The sequence below is a fragment of the Triturus cristatus genome, chromosome 9, assembly GCF_964204655.1.
Source record: "Triturus cristatus chromosome 9, aTriCri1.1, whole genome shotgun sequence".
NCBI lineage: Eukaryota > Metazoa > Chordata > Amphibia > Caudata > Salamandridae > Triturus > Triturus cristatus.
The window spans coordinates 9727179-9747222 of NC_140592.1; the positions used below are offsets into that span (position 1 = coordinate 9727179).

The 20044-nt window shown below is 52.9% G+C and overlaps 1 pseudogene; it reads left to right on the top strand.

Annotated features, from left to right (window-relative positions):
• The first annotated feature begins 1025 nt into the window (after positions 1 to 1025).
• LOC146797247 (ATP synthase peripheral stalk subunit b, mitochondrial pseudogene) overlaps positions 1026 to 20044 on the top strand; it is a 111409-nt pseudogene continuing 92390 nt past the window's right edge.

Here is a 20044-nt window from a genome sequence, read left to right on the forward strand (position 1 = left end):
CCTGCTTGAGCTAGGGGGAACTCAGTTGGTTAGGGCCATAGAAATGACAGACTTCAAACCCATGACTGAAAACGAGATCTTGAAAATAATAGCAAACTTGAAGCCCACAGTCCAAACTTCCGACCCACTGCCCTCCACCCTAGTACAGAACCTCAACCATATCATCTCCTTTTTCTGGACCAAAATCATTAATGCCTCCCTCTCTTCGGGCTGTGGTCCTGATTCCCTCCACATAGATAAAGTCGCTCCCATTCTCAAAAAACCAGGAATGGACCCCAATGACTTCAACAACCTCAGACCTATCACAAACATTCCCTTCCTAGCCAAAACGGAGGAGAAATGTGTCCTCCTTCAACTAAACCGACACACAGAGGAATTCAATCTCCATGACACTTTCAAATCAGATTTCAGGAAAGGCTGTGGCACCGAAACTGCTACGCTCAGTGTTTCGGACGAAATTCACAGAAACCTAAGTGAAGGTGAAGCCTGCCTCCCATTCCTACTTGACTTTTCAGTGGCGATCGATACAGAGGATCACACCGCTCTACTTGAAACTCTCAGATAGCGCACAGGTGTCCATGGCCTATCTTCAACATCGCGGTCAACAAATACAAATTCACAGTTGTCTCTCCAACCCAGCTCCTGTGACGCAAGGAATACTTTAAGACTCTATCCTCTCCCCGGTCTTATTTAATCTCTTCATGGAACCCCTCACCGCATTTTTTAACCAATCTGGGGTCAAATACCACCTATATGCCGATGACATACAACTCTACTGCGAAATCAAATCACCCTGCGACCTCCGACAAGTGAACACCACACATTAATATACAATCATGGCTCAAAACCAACCATCTTAAACTAAACCCCAAAAAGACAGAGCTTCTTCTCTTTTCCCCTAGAAACAATCCTTTACCTATCCTGGATTGAAGAGAGATGTCAGCTGGTGCCCCTTAAAGCTGCTCTCACGTGGCTGACAGACTCCTCACAGGCACTGAAACATTTGATCACATCCCTAGTCGTAAATGGCTTCCCACCAAAGGAAGATGTTTCTTCAAGACAGCCTGCAACACCCGCAAAGAGCTCCATACAAAGACCGAACATCTAGAAACCAGAATTTCAAGAGCTGGAAGAGCCCGAACTTCTTCTCATTCAACTTCAAGAAGAAATCATCCCAGGCTCGCTCTTTCGCAGGTAATGCTCTGAAGATCTGGAACTCGCCACCCAAAGTCCTCCGCTGCAATTCCTTCGTTCCCTCCTTCAAAAGTGACCTCAAATATCTACTCCTCAACAACAAGCTCAACACCCGCACTAACTGCTCAATGTTTCCCTCATTGATTAATGCCTTCTAGATCATCGAATGACTTGCTGAATCGCCTTTCTATCGCTGCTGATGCTCGTCCCCATTTGCCGTGTTTATACTTTGTGACTTTATAATCACACTGTTATGACTTTGACATTATGACGACCTTCTTGTACCTCTTGTAAACATAATAACATATTTCTAGAACCTGTAAAGCACTCCGATACAAGATGATTGCCCACCCGAAGGCGACTATAATAAGTCACTGCCACTCTGTTGGGGGCATGGTGCAGAAATCAGTGGGGCAGTGTTTATGGAAGAGAGTTTCCCAAGATTCTTTGCAGGTATTTTGCTTAGAAAGCTGTATGCAGCTATCTAACTCAGTACAAGTATCCCCCCACCTCCACAACCACACCAATATATCCTTTTCTTCCTTCGGTGGTCTCACCTCTGTGTCTGCGACAGGCAGACGGAGGCAAGACAGTCTGAAGGGTTTTGGAATACTGGGTGGTATGCAATGGGGTTTAGATGATGACCTTTTTAATAGAGTCACAAGCGAGATACGGTCACTTGAAGACTTAAAGGTGTGTCCACATCAGAAGCGGTGGATGGCTGGGTCATCCTATTCTTCTTGGAATTGTAAGTTCTTCTGTCCAGAGGACATGAGTTGCACGTTGGTGTGAGCTACTGGGCTCTATCCTCCACGTTTACTTAGAGGAGTGGCCTCCCCAATCCTTTAGGATGGGCATCCAAGGAGAAGTTGGTTTCTTAGGTAGTACTGAAGTCGTGGACTGTGGTATCTGCTAAGAGAGTGTCTTCTGGTGCTTGAAAGGCCTGCTGATGCTTCGCACCCACAGTCCAAGGTGGTGTGGATTTGATATGGCCACATGTTAGTTAATTAAGAGTTTCGAGGTTTCTTACAAATCTGTCACAGCATGTGACCATGCCCAGGAAGGTGTGTATCGCTTATACTGCTGATTTTGAATCTGTCGGCTTGATTTTTCACACCTTACTGGGGTCAGGAGAGGAAACTTGAGCCAAAGAAATCAACAAAGGGTCTGAGGAATTCCAGCATCTCCCTCTTCAGATTACGACCAAGTCAGAGGCACTGCAGAATAAACCTCAGGTGGGAGTTTTCTTCTTACATGGTCTTGGAATGAATGAGGATGCCATCTCTCACACTGATGCCCCCCCATAGAAGACTTCTGTGACAGAGTTTTGCAGACCCTCTGTGGCACACTTCGGCGATGCTAAAATGTAATCTCCTGTACCTTTGAAGATGGACAGGAGAGCGCGTTAACTTCCAGCTACAAGAGGCCCCTGAAAACAGGCCCAGCGGCAGTGTTGTGGGGTGTGAACCACTCAGCATCGGAGCACAGGGAGCAATGCGGAAAGAGGAACCTGAGAGGTGAAGTAGCACGTGATGGAGATGTTCCAGAGCCAACTGGGAAGGTGCAGTTGTGGCTAGAAGATGCCAATGCTGAATTCCAGGGCACGGGCGTACAATGCAGGAAGAGCAGACAACACACAGAGACATATGACCAGCTTGAGCTCTGTAACCCAAGTATCCCGCACATGCATTAGAGCCTTTTTATCCAACCAACATAACACCTCGTGGGGAGAACGCTCAACAGGTCCACCTTAGGGGTATCCCATGTTTGAGACCCTTGTAGACCCAACACCACATCACTCTCCCAAATTCTTTGATTCACTTAGTCGCTCAGAGAGCCTCGTTCACAACAGCGCTATTCTTTGGTTGTATCCAGACTCAGAGTTGCACCCGGAGCAAAAGTCTCGGCACTGGGGTGACCTGACCAGATGTCTTGGCTCTGGGGACAGCCTCACTGCAGGACTGAGCACAAGCCTGGGGGAAGCCCACATACTTCTAAGAAGGGGGTCAATAAGGGGCCCCACAGTCCAATCTTGGTAAATTAAGGGTAAAAACATCATCTGTTCTTGGACATGGTAGGCTGAGATCCTATCATATGTCCCACCCCACCACACCGCAACAGCAGATGCCTTGCGTTACATATCTGAAACATTCTGAAAAGACTATGGCTGAAGAAAGCAGGGTTGTGCTGTGCACATGATGCTTCCAGGAAGGTTACACACTACTCTTCGGGCAGTTGAGAGGCACCTCTGGGTGACATGCCCAGTTACCTATGCCAGCTCAGACTGGCATACATGTCGATGAGGATATGGCCGGTGGTACCAACAGCATCTACTTTTGTAAAAAAGCATGTTCAACGCCTTTTCTGGCAGCTGCCTTTTCTGTGTTCAGTTGCTTTTGGGAGGTTCCCAAATCGGCTGCCAGGGATAGCAGCTCCTAACACTGACATGACTTTGGGAACCCCTGACATATACTTGCTAGCCTCAATCCAGGGTCCAGAACAGAAAGTGAACAGGGCTATGATTTGGTATGTTATGTGAATTTGTAGAGTGCATGACTCTCCCGGGAGGACATTCTGATGCTGAAAAGCCAGAGCATCATGGACTGAGCCAAGGCTAAGACTAGGTAAAGAGCCATATTTCAGTTTCTTGTGAAATTCAAGTACTGAGGAGGGAGCTCCAGGCTTTGGGAGTGAGATAGGAGAAGACCTAGCCTCCGGGTCTGGTACTGCATATAAATGGGATGCCTGTGAGTAGGAGTCCAACTTACTGGAGAAGTCCGGTAGGTATCTGGAAGTTAATGTGATTGTTGAGGTAGGTGGGGCTGATGTTGCACAAGCTTTGTATGTGTGTATGAGGAGTTTCACAAGGGCGCTTTTGTGGATGGGGAGCAAGTGGAGCTCTTTGAGGTGCGGGGTGATGACAGTGCGGGGTGGGAGGTTGAGGGTGAGCTTGGCAACTGAGTTTTGTATGGTCCGGAGTCTTCTAGTCAGTTGAGTGTTGATTCCGGCATAGAGTGCATTGTTGTAGTCCAGCTTGCTGATCATGAGGGTCAGGGTGACAGTACTGCAAGGGTTGGTAGGAGCCCACTTCAAGATCTTCCGAAGCATCGTGATTGGAAACAGGATGGGGTGACTGCATTCATTTGGCTTGTCATAGTGATTTGGTTGTCAACTACAAATCTGAGGTTGTTTGCATTGGTGGTTTGGATGGGTGTTCGTCCGAGATCTGCAGACCACCAAGTGGTGGTTATCCATGGTACTTCTGTCTTCTTTGTGCTGAGTTTGGGGCAGTTGGTTTTCATCCATCTGGCGAGTTTGGACATGCAGGGAGACAAATTGGTTCTGTAAATATTTTCAGTTGTTTTTACAGTTTTTTCCAAAGATTCTTGGTTAAGTGAGAGACATGTGATCAAACCAGTAATACCATGAGCAATAATGTGTTGCGGGAAGTTACCTCTGATACCCCAGGAATTTTGGTGAATTAATGTCCATGAATGTCCATTTAGCACTGACCAATGTAATGATTGTTATAAAACTGCAGGAGCTGATATCGGGCTTGGAAGTCCAGGAAATGCAGTCTACGGCCAAAGGCTAGGACTGGAGACCAATAGCTTTGTAGATTATCCCAGACAAATATTACACCACTGGACAGGCTGGAATTGACTCATGGGGCCCGATTCACAGAAGTAATCTGAGGCGTAAGTCTAACTTTACGACTTTCGGTATTCACAAAGGGCATTTGCAACTAATAAAGTTAGACTTGTGTTCTAAGTTTAGACCAAAAGTCTAACTTTAGTAGGAGTAAATGCTCTTTGTGAATACTTAAAGTCATAAAGTTAGACTTTCGTCTCAGATTACTTCTCTGAATCGGGCCCATGGCCACCACACTTAAAAAGTGAGTTCCGCTCAACATAATAGTGTAGTGACCATGCTTGGTGGAACATCTGAGATTGAACACACACTAGCGTACAAGCGACCACACACCGCAGAGCTCCGAAGAGGCTTGTGATTGACACAGATGGAAGGAGGACACATTACCAGAAAGTAAATCAAGCACCCCCAAACACAAGGAACAGAAACTTCTACTAAACATTTGATGGAACATATGAAGTGGTGGAACAGACAACCACCACGGAGACCAACCCACATATAACTGTGGGGCTCAGTCTCTTTCTCATACTCACGTTGCGTATCGACCTTTGGCTCTGGCCTCTTCTCATTGCTCCCGTCTCACCAAAACACCCCTTGGGTGTCCGACCAACTCTAAATCCGGGGGTGCATAGGAACCCTCTGCAAAGATGTGAACCAACAGCTTCCTTAGTGTAGAGGAGGGAACCCCAGGGGCAGAGGACATATCGGAGAGTCCGTGAAGGCTGCGCTGTGGACCTCCGACAGCGAGCGAAGGGCCCTGGATGGCGCCTACACTGCTGCTGGTCAACAGAGGGAGGATACCCGCAGGAGTGACGCGAGCATACGAAAAAGAAATAAAACCCCCGTTAGGAAAAGATGATGTATTATAATAATATTAAAACAACAACAATCGAAGCCAACGATAATACTAATAAAAACAATAACAATAACAATTACCATAATCATAAAATAAAAGTAATAACAATAACAACAATAATTATACTAATAATAATAAGAATCATAACAATAAAAGCCGTAATAATGGTAAAACCAACAATAACAACACTAATGATACTAAAGATCATAAAAATAACCATAAAATTAACATTAGTCAAAATAACACAGATGCTAAAACCAATACTACGACTAATAATAAAAATAAAAATACTATTATTAACGATAATAGCCATAAGAATGGTAAAAAGAGCAATAGTAGCACACATAATAGTAATAATAATATTAACCATTGAAATAGTGAAATGATAACAATAATAATATTAGTAAAATAACACGGATGCTAATACCAACAATACCACTAATAATAACAAAACAACAACAATCCTGGTACTAATAATAACAACCCTCATGATAATGGTAATAATACAAAGAATAAGAATAAGAATAAGAATAGAAGCCACAATAATAATGGTAATAATAATAATAATAATAAAGATGATAATAAAAATAATAATACTGACAATAGTGATCTACTAGTTATAATAATAATAACAAAGCAACATCAATACTAGTTCCAAACCCCCTCCTCCTACTACTAATAAAAATACCAAAGCAAGACCACCAATAATGATAACAACAATACGAATTACCGGAGAGGAAGGAGGTGGTCCAGTCCAGGGCCTTCTCTTGGATCCCGGCGTCGTAGAGGCGTGTTCGTAGTGTGCGGTGGCAGACCGTGTTGAAGGCGGCTGACAGGTCCAGGAGGATGAGGGCCGCGGTTTCTCCGTTGTCAAGCAGGGTCCTGATGTCATCGGTGGCGGCGATGAGGGCATTTTCGGTGCTGTGGTTGCTGCGGAACCCGGACTGGGACGGGTCCAGGATGCTGTTCTCCTCGAGGAAGCGGGTCAGTTGTTTGTTGATGGTCTTCTCGATGACCTTCGCTGGGAACGGGAGCAGGGAGATGGGTCGGAAGTTCTTGAGGTCCTTGGGGTCCGCCTTGGGTTTCTTGAGTAAGACGTTGATCTTGGCATGCTTCCAGCTCTCCGGGAAGGTTGCTGTCAGAAAGGAGATGTTGATGGCTTTCCGGAGACCATTACAATCACCATGAGGGTTGTCTGGATTAGTGCAAGGTGCTTCACTTAAATAAGTGTGCACCAAATTCTAAGCCAGCCTCCTACAAGGTGTTTCTGGTTGCATTGACAGACCCCATTCGGGCACGTGTTTCCGGTTGAAACAACAGATCCCGTCTAAGCCACGTGTTTCCAGTTGCAATAACAGATCCCGCCTGGGTCACATATTTCCAGTTGGATCGACAGACCCTGTCTGGAGCACATGTTTCCGGTTGCACTGACAGGCCTCGTCCGGGGCAGGTGTTTCGGGTTGCATTGACAGACCCCGTCTGAGACACGTGTTTCCGGTTGCATTGACAGACCCTGCCTGGGGCATGTGTTTTATGTTGCATTGACAGACCCCGTTTGTGGCACATGTTTCAGGTTGCATTGACTTACCCCATCCGGAGAATGTATTTATGGTTGCATCAACAGATTCCGTCCGGGCATATGTTTCTGGTTGCGTTGACAGATCCCGTCCAGGGCACGTGTTTTTGGTTGCATTGACAGATCCCGTCCAGGGCATGTGTTTCCCGTTGCATTAACAGATCCCGTCCGGGGCACATGTTTCTGGTTGAAATGACAGACCCTTCGGGGCACGTGTTTCTGGTTGCATTGACAGATCCCGTCCAGGACATGTGTTTCCCGTTGCATTAACAGATCCCGTCTGGGGCACATGTTTCTGGTTGAAATGACAGACCCGTCGGGGCACGTGTTTCTGGTTGCATTGACAGACCCCATCCGGGGCATGTGTTTCCAGTTGACAGACCTCGTCCGGGGCACCTGTTTCTGGCAGTATCAACAGACCCTGTCTGGGGCAAGTGTTTCCGGTTGCACTGACAGACCCCATCTGGGGCACGTGTTTCTGGTTGCTCCGACAGACCCAGTCTGGGGCACGTGTTTCCGGTTGCATCAACAGATCCTGTCCAAGGCACCTGTTTCCAATTCCATTGACAGACCCCGTCTGGGGCGTGTTTTCCGGTTGTATCGACAGACCCCGTCTGGGGCACTTTCTTTCATCATCAATCTTTATTTCGACATTAGTCATAAAAGTATACATGCAGTTGGCATTAAAAAAATAACGACAAGATTAGTGCAAATATACAAGACCATACAGCATTATACAATACCTCCAAACAGTCTAGACTTTAAAAGACCTCTTCATGGCAGCTATGACACTATGACGGGAGGATATAATTTCAAGCAAGGTTGTCACAAATCCTTCTTTTCCTCCACAGGGTCAGCCCTTGCCTGGATATTGTCACTAATGATTATAGTGGAAGGCTTCCTGTGAGGGAACCTAAGGTTTGGGCCCCTTCTCTAACGGCTCTATTTAATGCAGTCCAGAGGGGTATGGCGGTACCTAGCACTTGGCTGGGGGCTGAGATGTCCCAATCTTTAAGAACGGCTCACCTCTCCTCCCAGCCAATTATAGGCCTATCAGCCTTATTGATGTACCTCAAAAAAAATTTGCAAGGCTGATCTTAGATCGCCTTTGGGACTGGATAGAAGAGTGCTCCATTCTAAGCCCTTACCAGGCTGGGTTTAGGAAGAACGTGTCTACTACGGACCAGATATTCCGCCTGACCCTGCTATTTTGGAAAATTGTTAAAACTGAGGGCGGCTCGTTATATACTGTCTTTGTGGACCTCCGTGCGGCGTTTGACCTGGTCCCCAGGGTCAAACTATGGTCTGTCCTTTTATAACTCGGCATTCCTGCTCCCCTATTGAACATGATAATTCGACTGCATAGGGGAAATTTCGCACAGGTCAGGTGTGGGAAAAATGGTGCTTTAACATCTAGATTTCCTGTTGACAGGGGAGCCAGACAAGGGTGTGTTTTGGCTCCCACCCTGTTCTGCCTCTATGTCAACGGAGTATTTACACATCTGAATGAGGTCATAAATAGCGATGCCCCCAAGCTCGCTGGATGTCGGGTCCCTGCGATTATGTTCGCAGATGATACCCTACTACTTTCGAAGTCTCCGATGGGCATTCAACGAGTGTCGGATGGTTTTGAGATATTTTGCCTCGAGCGGGGCTTATAAATAAATACTCTCAAAACAAAATATATGATCTTTAATCCACTGGTAACGACGCGCCCCAACCCGAGCATAGGGAGAGTTAGCCTAGAAAGGGTCCAGACTTTTGAGTATTTGGGGATCACCTTAAATGAAACAATGACATGGGTCCCACACCAAATCAAAGCCCAACTTAAACTAGCCCAAGCAGCGGGGGGGATTATAAGACTCCTAAATAAATCATGTGCCAAACCAATTGGCCCACCCCTTGAAATATACAAACTACAGGCAAGGGGGGGAGTAATCTATGGTGGCGAACTCTGGGGCTTTTATTGCCGTCCAGAGATCACAGTTACAGAAAATACATTTTTAAGGCAGTTGTTGCCCGTCCCCCCCAGCACTCCTTTACTGCCACTGAGACTCGATTTGGGTCTCAGATCTATAGATGAAGAATTGGGTCACAAACCTCTAACATTCTGGCGGAGGATTTGGACTACCCCAGAGCTTCAGGACTATAGAAAAGAACTTTTGGAAGTCCTAGGGCTCCCTAACGCAGGGAAACATCCTTGGTTGAGGTATGTGAAGGAGGAATTGGGGAGAATAGGCCTTCCGCTGCTGTGGTCTGACCCGGCGACAGCGTGTATTAGTGTTTCACGCAAGCATTTGGCTAATTTATATTACAAAGCCAAATTAACTGCCTCTGTACAGAAATCTCAAGCTTCCATTCTAACACAAACTTTCCTATTGTTTAAAGATTTTTATCATTTTGAGGATGTTTTAAACGACATGAGACCATATTTTACAAGAAAATTGTATTTGCAGTGGAGATACGGTACCTTACCTATAAGAGCCTTCACGTGTAAATGGTCTCCGCTCTCTCCAAAAAATTACCCTGGTTGTGATGTCGATCAGGAAACCGAACTGCATACACTATTTTTCTGTCCTGCTTACAAAAAGTTCAGAAGGTGCTGGATTGTTCCCGTCTGCAAAAATTTGGGGTTCAAGCACTGTATGCATGCTTATCGAATTTTTAAAACAGACCTAACTTCTGTAATAGTTTGTGCTGTGTCATTATTTTTTGCTTCCGATTGCATTCACAGACCACTTGCACGAGTTTCCGGCTGAATTGACAGACCCCGTCCGGAGCATGTTTTTCCGGGAGCACCGACAGTCCCTGTCCAGGGAACAGACCTTCATACCCGGTCCAGGGCACAGACCCTGTCCACGCCACGTGTTTCAGGTAGCATTGACAGACCCTATACAGGGAACAGACCTTCATACCCGGTCCAGGGCACAGACCCTGTCCACGCCACGTGTTTCAGGTAGCATTGACAGACCCTATACAGGGAACAGACCGACAGACCCTGTCCAGGGCACAGACCCCGTCCACGCCACGTGTTTCAGGTAGCATTGACAGACCCTATACAGGGAACAGACCTTCATACCCGGTCCAGGGCACAGACCCTGTCCACGCCACGTGTTTCAGGTAGCATTGACAGACCCTATACAGGGAACAGACCGACAGACCCTGTCCAGGGCACAGACCCCGTCCACGCCACGTGTTTCAGGTAGCATTGACAGACCCTGTACAGGGAACAGACCTTCATACCCGGTCCAGGGCACAGACCCTGTCCACGCCACGTGTTTCAGGTAGCATTGACAGACCCTATACAGGGAACAGACCGACAGACCCTGTCCAGGGCACAGACCCCGTCCACGCCACGTGTTTCAGGTAGCATTGACAGACCCTGTACAGGGAACAGACCTTCATACCCGGTCCAGGGCACCTGTTTCCGGCAGCACCGACAGACCCTGTCCAGGGCACAGACCAATAGCCCGTCCAGGGCACGTGTTTCCGGTAGCACCGACAGACCCCGTCCAGGGCACGTGTTTCCGGTAGCACCGACAGACCCTGTCCAGGGCACAGACCGACAGCCCAGGGCATAGACCCCGTCCAGGGCACAGACCCCTTCCAGGTCACGTGTTTCAGGTAGCACCGACAGACCCCGTCCAGGGCACGTGTTTCCGGTAGCACCGACAGATCCTGTCCAGGGAAGAGACCCCGTCCATGGCACGTGCTGCCACGTGCTCTCCCTAAAGAGACGCCCCCCACTCTCTTCCGCCTCTGGCCCAGACCTGCCCCTCTGCTCGCGCCCTGTGTTCCTTGGCACCCCTGAGTGCACTGCTGTGCCCAGCTGTGCCCGGCGCGCCGCCAGAGCACCTATTTGTTTTACAACTTCCCATTAGCCTGAGGTCATTCCGCCCCCAGATGAGAGCCTTTTTCCTACCGCACGGGCTGTGATGTCAGGGCCCGAGCTGCAGGGCTCTTCCCAGGCCGCCGCGCATAGAAAGGGGGCTCTGTGCCTCTGCACAGGGCTCCAAACCCCATGTTTTCCTTGGCAACTCCAAGGCGCACCAAATGATTAATCAGAGCTGGAAAACCTGAGAAAATATAGACAGTTCGAACTCTGCTTTTTTCATGTTTTCACTAAAAGCCATATGGTGTGGACCTGGCCGAGAGCTTGGACGCGTCATCACCTGCACGTGGGGTGGATGAAGACAGACAGGTGTCAATCAACGCAGACGGCAGAACGTGACCTCTGACCCAGGATGAACTGGATTTAATGTCTTCCGCAGTTCAGCGGCAGCAAAGAATACGTCCAGGGACAAGCATCGCTTATATATCGTGGTTCATAAGAGTGACTGTCATAACTGAGCACAGCAGAGCCCCCCACACCCCGAGCTCGAGCATGGGGTCCCCCAATCCAACCTGCTCGTCAATGACGCTCCCCTGCTGGCCTGGAAAATGGCAAGAACCCATCACTCCCTCTGCAGCACTGAACGCCCAGAGCCGGGGAGGGATGGAAGACTGAGCGCCACTGAAGCCCTCGGACCATGAATCTATAAAGGGGGCGAAGGGGGGGGGGAGGGGAGGGGAAGGAGGAGAGACTGGGCCAAGAACTCCGGCTCCGAGCAGTGCACTCAAGGGGCCCGTCCTGAAGCCTCTTCCGTCTCCCATCAGTGCACTCCAGTGGGAAGGGCCAGTCCTGAAGCCTCTTCCATCTCCCAGCAGTGCACTCCAGTGGGAAGGGCCAGTCCTGAAGCACCTTCCGTCTCCCAGCAGTGCACTCCAGTGGGAAGGACCAGTCCTGAAGCATCTTCCATCTCCCAGCAGTGCATACCAGTGGGAAGGGCCAGTCCTGAAGCCTCTTCCATCTCCCTGCAGTGCACTCCAGTGGGAAGGGCAAGTCGTGAAGCATCTTCCATCTCCCAGCAGTGCACTCCAGTGGGAAGGGCCAGTCCTGAAGCCTCTTCCATCTCCCTGCAGTGCATACCAGTGGGAAGGGCCAGTCCTGAAGCCTCTTCCATCTCCCAGCAGTGCACTCCAGTGGGAGGGACCAGTCCTGAAGCCTCTTCCGTCTCCCAGCAGTGCACTCCAGTGGGAAGGGCCAGTCCTGAAGCCTCTTCCATCTCCCAGCAGTGCACTCCAGTGGGAAGGACCAGTCCTGAAGCCTCTTCCATCTCCCAGTAGTGCACTCCAGTGGGAAGGACCAGTCCTGAAGCCTCTTCCATCTCCCAGCAGTGCACTCCAGTGGGAAGGGCCAGTCCTGAAGCACCTTCCATCTCCCAGCAGTGCACTCCAGTGGGAAGGGCCAGTCCTGAAGCCTCTTCCATCTCCCAGCAGTGCACTCCAGTGGGAAGGGCCTGTCCTGAAGCCTCTTCCATCTCCCAGCAGTGCACTCAAGGGGCCAGTCCTGAAGCCTCTTCCATCTCCCAGCAGTGCACTCCAGTGGGAAGGGCCCGTCCTGAAGCCTCTTCCATCTCCCAGCAGTGCACTCCAGTGGGAAGGGCCCGTCCTGAAGCCTCTTCCATCCCCCAGCAGTGCACTCCAGTGGGAAGGGCCAGTCCTGAAGCACCTTCCATCTCCCAGCAGTGCACTCCAGTGGGAAGGGCCAGTCCTGAAGCCTCTTCCATCTCCCAGCAGTGCACTCCAGTGGGAAGGGCCAGTCCTGAAGCCTCTTCCATCTCCCAGCAGTGCACTCCAGTGGGGAGGGCCAGTCCTGAAGCCTCTGCCGTCTCCCAGCAGTGCACTCCAATGGGAAGGGCCCGTCCTGAAGCCTCTTCCATCCCCCAGCAGTGCACTCCAGTGGGAAGGGCCAGTCTTGAAGCCTCTTCCATCTCAGAGCAGTGCACTCCAGTGGAAGGGGCCAGTCGTGAAGCCTCTTCCATCTCCCAGCAGTGCACTCCAGTTGGAAGGGCCAGTCCTGAAGCCTCTTCAATCTCAGAGCAGTGCACTCCAGTGGGATGGGCCAGTTCCGAAGCACCTTCCATCTCCCAGCAGTGCACTCCAGTGGGAAGGGCCAGTCCTGAAGCCTCTTCCATCTCCCAGCAGTGCACTCCAGTGGGAGGGACCAGTCCTGAAGCACCTTCCATCTCCCAGCAGTGCACTCCAGTGGGAAGGGCCAGTCCTGAAGCACCTTCCATCTCCCAGCAGTGCACTCCAGTGGGAAGGGCCAGTCCTGAAGCCTCTGCCGTCTCCCAGCAGTGCACACCAGTGGGAAGGGCCAGTCCTGAAGCCTCTTCCATCTCCCAGCAGTGCACTCCAGTGGGAAGGGCCAGTCCTGAAGCCTCTTCCATCTCCCAGCAGTGCACTCCAGTGGAAAGGGTCAGTCCTGAAGCCTCTTCCATCTCACCGCAGTGCACTCAAGGGGCCAGTCCTGAAGCCTCTTCCATCTCCCAGCAGTGCACTCCAGTGGGAAGGGCCAATCCTGAAGCCTCTTACATCTCCCAGCAGTGCACTCCAGTGGGAAGGGCCAGTCCTGAAGCACCTTCCATCTCCCAGGAGTGCACTCCAGTGGGAAGGGCCCGTCCTGAAGCCTCTTCCATCTCCCAGCAGTGCACTCCAATGGGAAGGGCCAGTCCTGAAGCACCTTCCATCTCCCAGGAGTGCACTCCAGTGGGAAGGGCCAGTCCTGAAGAACCTTCCATCTCCCAGCAGTGCACTCCAGCGGGAAGGGCCAGTCCTGAAGCATCTTCCCTCTCCCAGCAGTACACTCCATCGGGAAGGGCCAGTCCTGAAGCATCTTCCCTCTCCCAGCAGTGCACTCCAGTGAGGGGGGGGCAGTCCTGAAGCACCTTCCATCTCAGAGCAGTGCACTCCAGTGGGAAGGGCCAGTCTTGAAGCATCTTCCGACTCCCAGCAGTGCACTCCAGTGGGAAGGGCCAGTCCTGAAGCACCTTCCATCTCCCAGGAGTGCACTCCAGTGGGAAGGGCCAGTCCTGAAGCACCTTCCATCTCCCAGCAGTGCACTCCAGCGGGAAGGGCCAGTCCTGAAGCATCTTCCCTCTCCCAGCAGTGCACTCCAGCGGGAAGGGCCAGTCCTGAAGCATCTTCCATCTCCCAGCAGTGCACTCCAGTGGGAAGGACCAGTCCTGAAGCCTCTTCCATCTCCCAGCAGTGCACTCCAGTGGGAAGGGGCAGTCCTGAAGCCTCTTCCATCTCCCAGCAGTGCACTCCAGTGGGAAGGGCCCGTCCTGAAGCCTCTTCAATCTCAGAGCAGTGCACTCCAGTGGGATGGGCCAGTTCCGGAGCACCTTCCATCTCCCAGCAGTGCACTCCAGTGGGAAGGGCCAGTCCTGAAGCCTCTTCCATCTCCCAGCAGTGCACTCCAGTGGGAGGGACCAGTCCTGAAGCACCTTCCATCTCCCAGCAGTGCACTCCAGTGGGAAGGGCCAGTCCTGAAGCACCTTCCATCTCCCAGCAGTGCACTCCAGTGGGAAGGGCCAGTCCTGAAGCCTCTGCAGTCTCCCAGCAGTGCACACCAGTGGGAAGGGCCAGTCCTGAAGCCTCTTCCATCTCCCAGCAGTGCACTCCAGTGGGAAGGGCCAGTCCTGAAGCCTCTTCCATCTCCCAGCAGTGCACTCCAGTGGAAAGGGTCAGTCCTGAAGCCTCTTCCATCTCACCGCAGTGCACTCAAGGGGCCAGTCCTGAAGCCTCTTCCATCTCCCAGCAGTGCACTCCAGTGGGAAGGGCCAATCCTGAAGCCTCTTACATCTCCCAGCAGTGCACTCCAGTGGGAAGGGCCAGTCCTGAAGCACCTTCCATCTCCCAGGAGTGCACTCCAGTGGGAAGGGCCAGTCCTGAAGCACCTTCCATCTCCCAGCAGTGCAGTCCAGTGGGAAGGGCCCGTCCTGAAGCCTCTTCCATCTCCCAGCAGTGCACTCCAGTGGGAAGGGCCAGTCCTGAAGCACCTTCCATCTCCCAGGAGTGCACTCCAGTGGGAAGGGCCAGTCCTGAAGCACCTTCCATCTCCCAGCAGTGCACTCCAGCGGGAAGGGCCAGTCCTGAAGCATCTTCCCTCTCCCAGCAGTGCACTCCAGCGGGAAGGGCCAGTCCTGAAGCATCTTCCCTCTCCCAGCAGTGCACTCCAGTGGGGGGGGGGGGGCAGTCCTGAAGCACCTTCCATCTCAGAGCAGTGCACTCCAGTGGGAAGGGCCAGTCCTGAAGCCTCTTCCATCTCCCAGCAGTGCACTCCAGTGGGAAGGGGCAGTCCTGAAGCCTCTTCCATCTCCCAGCAGTGCACTCCAGTGGGAAGGGCCCGTCCTGAAGCCTCTTCCATCTCCCAGCAGTGTACACCAGTGGGAAGGGCCAGTCCCGAAGCCTCTTCCATCTCCCAGCAGTGCACTCCAGTGGGAAGGGCCAGTCCTGAAGCATCTTCCATCTCCCAGCAGTGCACTCCAGTGGGAAGGGCCAGTCCCGAAGCCTCTTCCATCTCCCAGCAGTGCACACCGGAGGGAGGGACCAGTCCTGAAGCCTCTTCCGTCTCCCAGCAGTGCACTCCAGTAGGAAGGGCCAGTCCCGAAGCCTCTTCCGTCTCCCAGCAGTGCACTCCAGTGGGAAGGGCCAGTTCTGAAGCCTCTTCCATCTCCCAGCAGTGCACTCCAGTGGGAAGGGCCAGTCCTGAAGCCTCTTCCATCTCCCAGCAGTGCACTCCAGTGGGAAGGACCAGTCCTGAAGCCTCTTCCATCTCCCAGCAGTGCACACCAGTGGGAAGGGCCAGTCCTGAAGCATCTTCCATCTCCCAGCAGTGCACTCCAGTGGGAGGGACCAGTCCTGAAGCCTCTTCCATCTCCCAGCAGTGCACTCCAGTGGGAAGGGCCAGTCCTGAAGCCTCTTCCATCTCCCAGCAGTGCACTCCAGTGGGAAGGGCCAGTCCTGAAGCCTCTTCCATCTCCCAGCAGTGCACTCCAGTTGGAAGGGCCAGTCCTGAAGCCTCTTCCATCTCCCAGCAGTGCACTCCAGTGGGAAGGGCCAGTCCTGAAGCACCTTCCATCTCCCAGCAGTGCACACCAGTGGGAGGGACCAGTCATGAAGCACCTTACATCTCCCAGCAGTGCACTCCAGTGGGAAGGGCTAATCCTGAAGCATCTTCCATCTCCCAGCAGTGCACTCCAGTGGGAAGGGCCAGTCCTGAAGCACCTTCCATCTCCCAGCAGTGCACACCAGTGGGAGGGACCAGTCATGAAGCACCTTCCATCTCCCAGCAGTGCACTCCAGTGGGAAGGGCCAGTCCTGAAGCCTCTTCCATCTCCCAGCAGTGCACTCCAGTGGGAAGGGCCAGTCCTGAAGCACCTTCCATCTCCCAGGAGTGCACTCCAGTGGGAAGGGCCAATCCTGAAGCCTCTTACATCTCCCAGCAGTGCACTCCAGTGGGAAGGGCCAGTCCTGAAGCACCTTCCATCTCCCAGGAGTGCACTCCAGCGGGAAGGGCCTGTCCTGAAGCCTCTTCCATCTCCCAGCAGTGCACTCCAGTGGGAAGGGGCAGTCCTGAAGCCTCTTCCATCTCCCAGCAGTGCACTCCAGTGGGAAGGGCCAGTCCTGAAGCCTCTTCCATCTCCCAGCAGTGCACTCCAGTGGGAAGGGCCAGTCCTGAAGCCTCTTCCATCTCCCAGCAGTGCACTCCAGTGGGAAGGGCCAGTTCCGAAGCATCTTAAATCTCCCAGCAGTGCACACCAGTGGGAAGGGCCAGTTCCGAAGCCTCTTCCATCTCCCAGCAGTGCACTCCAGTGGGAAGGGCCAGTTCCGAAGCCTCTTCCATCTCTCAGCAGTGCACTCCAGCGGGAAGGGCCAGTTCCGAAGCCTCTTCCATCTCCCAGCAGTGCACACCAGTGGGAAGGGCCAGTTCCGAAGCCTCTTCCATCTCTCAGCAGTGAACTCCAGTGGGAAAGGCCAGTTCCGAAGCCTCTTCCATCTCCCAGCAGTGCACTCCAGTGGGAAGGGCCAGTCATGAAGCATCTTCCATCTCAGAGCAGTGCACTCCAGTGGGAAGGGCCAGTTCCGAAGCCTCTTCCATCTCTCAGCAGTGCACTCCAGTGAGAAGGGCCAGTCTTGAAGCATCTTCCATCTCAGAGCAGTGCACTCCAGTGGGAAGGGCCAGTTCCGAAGCCTCTTCCATCTCCCAGCAGTGCACTCCAGTGGGAAGGGCCAGTCCCGAAGCATCTTCGATCTCCCAGCAGTGCACACCAGTGGGGGGGGGACCAGTCCTGAAGCCTCTTCCATCTCCCAGCAGTGCACTCCAGTGGGATGGGCCAGTCCTGAAGCCTCTTCCATCTCCCAGCAGCGCACTCCAGTGGGAAGGGCCAGTCCTGAAGCACCTTCCATCTCCCAGCAGTGCACACCAGTGGGAGGGACCAGTCATGAAGCACCTTCCATCTCCCAGCAGTGCACTCCAGTGGGAGGGGCCAATCCTGAAGCATCTTCCATCTCCCAGCAGTGCACTCCAGTGGGAAGGGCCAGTCCTGAAGCACCTTCCATCTCCCAGCAGTGCACACCAGTGGGAGGGACCAGTCATGAAGCACCTTCCATCTCCCAGCAGTGCACTCCAGTGGGAAGGGCCAGTCCTGAAGCCTCTTCCATCTCCCAGCAGTGCACTCCAGTGGGAAGGGCCAGTCCTGAAGCACCTTCCATCTCCCAGGAGTGCACTCCAGTGGGAAGGGCCAATCCTGAAGCCTCTTCCATCTCCCAGCAGTGCACACCAGTGGGAAGGGCCAGTCCTGAAGCATCTTCCATCTCCCAGCAGTGCACTCCAGTGGGAGGGACCAGTCCTGAAGCCTCTTCCATCTCCCAGCAGTGCACTCCAGTGGGAAGGGCCAGTCCTGAAGCCTCTTCCATCTCCCAGCAGTGCACTCCAGTGGGAAGGGCCAGTCCTGAAGCCTCTTCCATCTCCCAGCAGTGCACTCCAGTTGGAAGGGCCAGTCCTGAAGCCTCTTCCATCTCCCAGCAGTGCACTCCAGTGGGAAGGGCCAGTCCTGAAGCACCTTCCATCTCCCAGCAGTGCACACCAGTGGGAGGGACCAGTCATGAAGCACCTTACATCTCCCAGCAGTGCACTCCAGTGGGAAGGGCTAATCCTGAAGCATCTTCCATCTCCCAGCAGTGCACTCCAGTGGGAAGGGCCAGTCCTGAAGCACCTTCCATCTCCCAGCAGTGCACACCAGTGGGAGGGACCAGTCATGAAGCACCTTCCATCTCCCAGCAGTGCACTCCAGTGGGAAGGGCCAGTCCTGAAGCCTCTTCCATCTCCCAGCAGTGCACTCCAGTGGGAAGGGCCAGTCCTGAAGCACCTTCCATCTCCCAGGAGTGCACTCCAGTGGGAAGGGCCAATCCTGAAGCCTCTTACATCTCCCAGCAGTGCACTCCAGTGGGAAGGGCCAGTCCTGAAGCACCTTCCATCTCCCAGGAGTGCACTCCAGCGGGAAGGGCCTGTCCTGAAGCCTCTTCCATCTCCCAGCAGTGCACTCCAGTGGGAAGGGGCAGTCCTGAAGCCTCTTCCATCTCCCAGCAGTGCACTCCAGTGGGAAGGGCCAGTCCTGAAGCCTCTTCCATCTCCCAGCAGTGCACTCCAGTGGGAAGGGCCAGTCCTGAAGCCTCTTCCATCTCCCAGCAGTGCACTCCAGTGGGAAGGGCCAGTTCCGAAGCATCTTAAATCTCCCAGCAGTGCACACCAGTGGGAAGGGCCAGTTCCGAAGCCTCTTCCATCTCCCAGCAGTGCACTCCAGTGGGAAGGGCCAGTTCCGAAGCCTCTTCCATCTCTCAGCAGTGCACTCCAGCGGGAAGGGCCAGTTCCGAAGCCTCTTCCATCTCCCAGCAGTGCACACCAGTGGGAAGGGCCAGTTCCGAAGCCTCTTCCATCTCTCAGCAGTGCACTCCAGTGGGAAAGGCCAGTTCCGAAGCCTCTTCCATCTCCCAGCAGTGCACTCCAGTGGGAAGGGCCAGTCATGAAGCATCTTCCATCTCAGAGCAGTGCACTCCAGTGGGAAGGGCCAGTTCCGAAGCCTCTTCCATCTCTCAGCAGTGCACTCCAGTGAGAAGGGCCAGTCTTGAAGCATCTTCCATCTCAGAGCAGTGCACTCCAGTGGGAAGGGCCAGTTCCGAAGCCTGTTCCATCTCCCAGCAGTGCACTCCAGTGGGAAGGGCCAGTCCCGAAGCATCTTTGATCTCCCAGCAGTGCACACCAGTGGGGGGGGACCAGTCCTGAAGCCTCTTCCATCTCCCAGCAGTGCACTCCAGTGGGATGGGCCAGTCCTGAAGCCTCTTCCATCTCCCAGCAGCGCACTCCAGTGGGAAGGTCCAGTCCTGAAGCACCTTCCATCTCCCAGCAGTGCACACCAGTGGGAGGGACCAGTCATGAAGCACCTTCCATCTCCCAGCAGTGCACTCCAGTGGGAGGGGCCAATCCTGAAGCATCTTCCATCTCCCAGCAGTGCACTCCAGTGGGAAGGGCCAGTCCTGAAGCACCTTCCATCTCCCAGCAGTGCACACCAGTGGGAGGGACCAGTCATGAAGCACCTTCCATCTCCCAGCAGTGCACTCCAGTGGGAAGGGCCAGTCCTGAAGCCTCTTCCATCTCCCAGCAGTGCACTCCAGTGGGAAGGGCCAGTCCTGAAGCACCTTCCATCTCCCAGGAGTGCACTCCAGTGGGAAGGGCCAATCCTGAAGCCTCTTACATCTCCCAGCAGTGCACTCCAGTGGGAAGGGCCAGTCCTGAAGCACCTTCCATCTCCCAGGAGTGCACTCCAGTGGGAAGGGCCTGTCCTGAAGCCTCTTCCAGCTCCCAGCAGTGCACTCCAGTG